General features: G+C 40.4%; 1 protein-coding gene across 4 annotated transcripts in view; it reads left to right on the top strand.

Moving 5' to 3' along the window:
* Window positions 1–97: 97 nt before the first annotated feature.
* LGI1 (leucine rich glioma inactivated 1) overlaps window positions 98–5931 on the top strand; it is a 50446-nt gene continuing 44612 nt past the window's right edge. For 3 of the 4 annotated variants that reach the window (XM_019502612.1, XM_019502608.1, XM_019502607.1), the window contains exon 1: window positions 98–349. The gene's annotated coding sequence lies outside the window, so the exon portion shown is untranslated. Of the gene's footprint in view, window positions 350–439; window positions 470–5931 lie in introns of those variants that run through there. The other variant, XM_019502610.1, reaches the window with a different exon arrangement.

Raw genomic sequence — 5931 nt, 5'->3', positions numbered from 1 at the left:
GGGAAGTAGCGGGATCCTCCCTCGATCAGCACAGGCGAGAACGGGAGGCCCCGGCCCCGCGCCCGCCGCCTGGGCTGCACCTGGGAGCGGCGCCTCGGGCTGAGGCCCGTATCGGGGCTGCCCCCGGCAACCTCGCCTGGGCCCTGGCCGAGAGGCAGCGGCCGGGTGCGTTGCTGCGGGCCTGCCGCCCGGCCTCGCACCGCCGCCGCGGCCGCTGGTCGCAGGGCAAAGCCGCAGATTTGTCCGCGGTTTTCTCCTTTAATGGCACGGGGAGGGAGGGCCCCCTCTCGGGCCGCACAGCACCGCACCGAGGAGCCTCCGGGGACTTATTTGCAAGTCCGCCGAGCAGGTGAGGCTCCCCCTGCCCTTCCCCTCGGGGCTCAGAGGCACCTCCCTCCCCTCCCCGCCCCGCTGCGGCTTTCTGCTCCGTCCTCTCCAGCCGGGCTGCTTCGGAAGCGTCTGGACAGCGGTGAGCAGGGGAGCGGGAGGGAGAACAGGACGTGTCTCTGAGCTGGGGGGATCCTTAGCTGCTTTGGGGTCTTGGAAAAGTCCTCGGAGACTCCCAGCGCCCAGTCTGCGCGCACCGGCGGGGGGAGGCTGGGAGGGAGGTGCAGCCACCCCTGCAGCACCCCCTTTGCCAAATCCTGCATCTTCCCCTGGTGACTCTCTCTTCAAGGACGACAGTGATCTGCTGATACAGTTTGGGAACTTTGAGCTAAGAGGCACATCGCCTTCTATGTAGGTGGCCCTTTAAAAAACCATCTTTTCCCTCTGCAGTTAATTACATGTCATCTCAGGGGGGAATCCCTGGTCCCCATCCTTCTGTGACACGGCTAGGACATGCATGTCCAGGTGCTGACTGTTCTCTTTCCAAAGTGGCTATGAAGTGCCTCAGCCAGCACCTACCATAGCACAGCCAACCCAACCAGCCCCAAACCGGAATCAGCCTTTGGTTGTAAGGGTGATCTCCACAAAACCCCTGGGAATTCCAGCTCCCCAAGGAATAGGTCCTTGTTTCTACCCGAGATACTGATTCCTGGAGTTCCAGATACAAATGTCGAACACAGAGTGACTTTCATTATTAGTAAAACATGCTGATCTTTATTTAAAAACAAAATACATTTTAACTGAATACTGTAGTGTACACCAGAAATATCATGCAGCCTTGATAAGTATTCTGTACCTAACTCCTAGTTTATGAATTTCATTTAAAAAAAACAACAGGAGCACTTTTCTCTAATAGAGCTGACTCTGTTTATTGTAAGATATAATTCTGAAGGGATATGAGGGTGATGCTTATGTGTCCTAAAGAAAGACATGACAGGCTAAATTCTCTCCTCATTTATATGTATCCAATATTTCATTGAAAACTTACTGAATGTGGCCCATTTCATTTAAAGGGCAATGACTATCCCTTGCAAAAATGGCATTGGCTTAATTAATAATTTAAATATTTCATAATAAATAATATATATATACCAAGCAGTAATAGCAATCATCTTCTTTTCATTGTTCCACTCTTAAGGAAATACCAGTCTGTTTTAGTATGAATTGATCCTGACGTGATTCTGAAAACTGGGCCGACATCATCATTGATTATGATGATAGAAAATGGGGAAAGGCAAAAAGATGCAAGATTACAATTCTTGAAACTCTTCATTGTACTATGGCCATAAAAGTTTGTACAGGGTCAAGATAATGTTCCCAGGATAAAGGAAAATTCTATCATGATGAAAACCTCCATTGGTATTCTTGTTTATTAAGGTATTTTAGAAATTAATGTAGTAACCACTTTTTTCTAAGAATAGAAAATTTCATTTTAAAAAGGTACACTTTCTGACTAATTTCTTTGACAGTATACTAGGCCTGATTATTTTTTATATTAAAGCTTCTGTGGCTCTAAATAAACATTTTATCACAGGAAAAGATGCAGTCATTCAGACATTTGTGTCTGTTGTCCTAGGATAAATCCTAAAACGTCTCACAAGATAAGAAGTACTAACAATTTATGACAAAGTGCATATGAACAGTTGTCCCAGGATTTCATCATTGAATCAAATAAAAGCAGTGATGCATTCAGCTGCTCAGTAAACCCGATTTAGAAGGGTGATGCATATACGTGCCAATCCCAGGATATTTTTTTTTTCTTGGACAACCATAGGCACAACTTATCCAGGGACAAATGCAACATCTGTTCCTAGCCTATAAAACTGACATAGCATTAAGAAATCTTGAATTAAGTAGAAATAGTCTCTTCGGGCTGTCTTCTGTGTAGGAAGTCTCCATAACCAAAAGGAATGCATTATAATTTAATAATGACCCTGGTCTTAGTCCCCATCATGTGGGATTATGGCCACACCCCACTGCAACGGCCATTTTTTCTTTAACATATGGGAAGCAAAAAGGTAACTCCGAGACACTTTGGGCCTCCATTTATTCCTGCCCAATGAGGAACAGAGAAATTGAGACTCACTGCATCCAGAAAGCATAATTCAGATGTTTATTTGAAACATTTAAGGGAAAAAAGGCTCCTTTTGGCTTAGTTTTTCAAATCCTTCACAAATTCTGTGTACACGGGCAGAAGATCAAATATACTTAGACTGTCCTTGACGCGTGTCTGTGAAAAGCCTCCAAAAATGGAAATTCTGCCTAATCCCAAAGTACCCTGTTCTGGTGTTTTACTACCCTTATGGCTGAAAAGTTTGTCTTAATATCTCATCTAAACCTTTATTTCAAATTGAGCTGATTTATTCTTGCTGTACGTGCAGTGAATACAGGATATAATTTATCACCATCCTCTTCACAACAATATTTTTCATATTGTAAGATTCAGCATGTTGTTCTTTCTATCCCCCATTTTCTCTTTTCTAGACTTAGCAAACTCACTCCTTCTGTCTGAACCTCTATCATTCTTGTTGCTGTCCCCTGGAATGTCTCCAGTTTGTCTACATCTTTTTCAAAGTGTAGTGCCCAAAACAGGACACAGTTCTTCAGTTGATGCCTCAAAGAGTGCTAAGTAGAGCAGAATAATTACCTCCTGTGTCTTACATACGACACTCTTGTTAATACACCACAAATGAGACTGGCCTTTTTTGCAACAAAATCACACTGTTAACTCATTTAGTTTGTGATCATCTATATTCCCTGCAGCCCCTTTTCTGCAGTACTGTTGTCTAGTCAGTTACTCCCTACTTTGGATATGCACATTTCCTTTGGTTATGTGTCTCTTCTTCCCAAGTGTAGTACACGGAATTCCATGTTTTTGATTTTCCCCTCAATTTACTGTCTGGAAATTCTATAAGTGTACTCTGTTGCATCTTCTTTGTTAATAATATAATAAATGAATATAATAAATGGAAACATACCCAGGACAGACCCCTTTGGTAGCTCAATTGAAATGCCATCCTAGTCTGACAGTGAACTACTCTTTAATTGGAATTTTCAATCAATTCCATACTCACCTTACCTTGATTTCATGTAGACCACATTTTCCTAGTTTGCTAATGGGAATGTTGTATGGGACAACATCAAATATAGATGCAGTTGTATTTGTTTGGCTGATGCACACATTTTATTTTTAATAAAAGTTCCCCTTTGTACTTCTTTTTTTTTTTTGTAACAAAGTGTCAGGCAAATATCAGGTGTATTCATTGCTTCTAGAACATTTGTGCTGTTTTATGTTATCCTGAAGTGGCATTTTTTACCTGCTATTTTAAAAAGTGATTACAGTCATAAAAGTAACTTTGTAAACATGGCAATATCTTACTCAATAAACCTGCCCCTCTAGTCCAGAGACCAATTTCCTTGTTCTACTGACAAAAATAATTTGTACAGTATTGGTTTTTATTTCTATTAGTAGTATCAAGTCAATAAAGCTACATCTGAGAAAATGAGCCAGCTTCTATTCTGACTCAAATACTGCTAACAGAACTGATATCCAAGTTCCAGTTGCAGTCAAATTTTTCTCTGAGTTATTCCTGTTCAGCACCTGAGAAGACAGAAATCAGACATACTGGAAATATAAAAATCCCAATATGTTAATGACCAAATTTTCAAAACAGTTCAACACCCATTGTGCTTATCTTGTCTTCCATTGTGACACTCAGGAAAGATGTCACACCACCTGTGTATCCAACATGATCAACAGTATTGAAAATTTGGCATCTTATTCTGGTCTCTAAAAAGGAAGACTTTTTTGAAAATCCATGTGGGTCAGAGTTGGAAGACAATAGTATTGTGTAGGGATGCATGAGGCAGAATTTGGCCCACAGAATCTTTTTTACAGACAATGCAGAAAGTATACAGAATATACTGACATTCCAATTCCAGTCTCTGTAATGCCAATTGTTAGGAAACACCATTTTAAATGAAAAATGAGCAAATTTGATCTCAGAGTAGCTGAGAAACAAAAATGGAACTGACTTAGCCGTTCTTAGTCAATTTAAAAAATAGAATCACATTTCTGGGCCAGATCCTTATCTAGGGCAAACGGGCTTAAATGCAGAAATGCCAGTTAACACCATATGAGATTCTGCCCATGTAACAACAGTTCATAAACCAGATATTTTTTTCTTGCTGATAGACTGGCAGTTTTACTCCTGAATATCCTGGATTTTATTATAAGTTACATACTTAATGTTACGATACTTCTTCTCACAGAAGCATCACTTTTATAGGACATTTCCTTTAACACAATAAGGCAGGTGTATATGAAGCATTACAGTTCTACTTCAGAGGAGCTCTACTTAGGTTTCTCTTAGTCTAATATGAATATGATGGTGTTTTGGAAGCCACTTTGTTTAGTGAGCATACAGTTGAGTCTGCTATACTTAACAGAACTATCCTACATATTCCTAAAAGTTCTATGAGATTTCCAGATCCCAACTGGAATCATTAAAATAAATTAACAGAGCCATGAGCTAATGCCATTTTTATACTGTAGATAATGGCAGGATGGCCCAAGCCAGATTATTTCAGCTGCAGTAAGGATGGTCCCTTTTTATTCAACAGTAGTTCTTGAAAGCAGTTACCAAAACAGTTTACAGTGTTATAAAGTTGATATTTCTATATAAACTTATTCAATACAAAAAAAAGTATCTATTATGTACTGGTACCTAAAAAGATGTGGTGGTTGTTTTGTCACATAAACATGTCTAGCATCATTGCACTGTCACCCTATCTGCCATGTTTGTTCTGTGGCAGATTATTTCAGTCTCCTGAGTTTTCAGTCTGGCACTTAAGTTAGTATTAAATTCAGTAAAATTATACAGAGGTGTATGCAGACACAAAAAATATAGTGGATTTAGCCAACTAAGAATTTAATTAAAAAGTAATTATGAATGTGCATTAACTGCTCTTTTTTATCAACCTACACTGAAATCAAAGGAATTCAAGAATTAACGCCTCCTGTGTATAGGGAAAAGAATTAATTAAAATTTCATTTGGAGAGACTTTCAAAGTAAATTATGTTGAAAATACCTAAGCTATTAAAGTTTTCATAAGAGAGCAAGGAATGTGTAAATATATTTTTATGTGTAGAGCCACTCTGCTGGAAAGTGGCTGATGACAATCCTCCTGATAAAAAACACAGGGGGAAGAATTCTGCTTTCCAATTCTGTATCAGAAGTTAAATTGTAGGCAAAAGAACAGCAGAAAGTATCTATAAGCACAGAAGCCATTAAGGCATGGGCAGGTGAGAATTCCAACAGCGCAAGTATTGTAGCATAGCTTATGTTCTCTCTAAATCATATTGTAATGGATTTGCTTTGTGCAAGTGTCCCTGCAGGACATGCTAGGAAATTTGGTCGTCACACCAGACGACAAAGCTAACATATTTAATGATTTCTTTGCCTCCATTTTCCTGAGCAGGGACCAGAACAGTCACCACCACTCCCCGTCTGGGCCCCCCTTAGGCCCCAGGGGAGGCGCACC

Source organism: Gavialis gangeticus, unplaced genomic scaffold (genome assembly GCF_001723915.1).
Source record: "Gavialis gangeticus isolate Ggan-Ray unplaced genomic scaffold, GavGan_comp1, whole genome shotgun sequence".
Taxonomy (NCBI): Eukaryota; Metazoa; Chordata; order Crocodylia; family Gavialidae; genus Gavialis; species Gavialis gangeticus.
The sequence above is the reverse complement of the archived record's forward strand: the minus strand, read 5'-3'. Positions and strand labels throughout refer to the sequence as shown.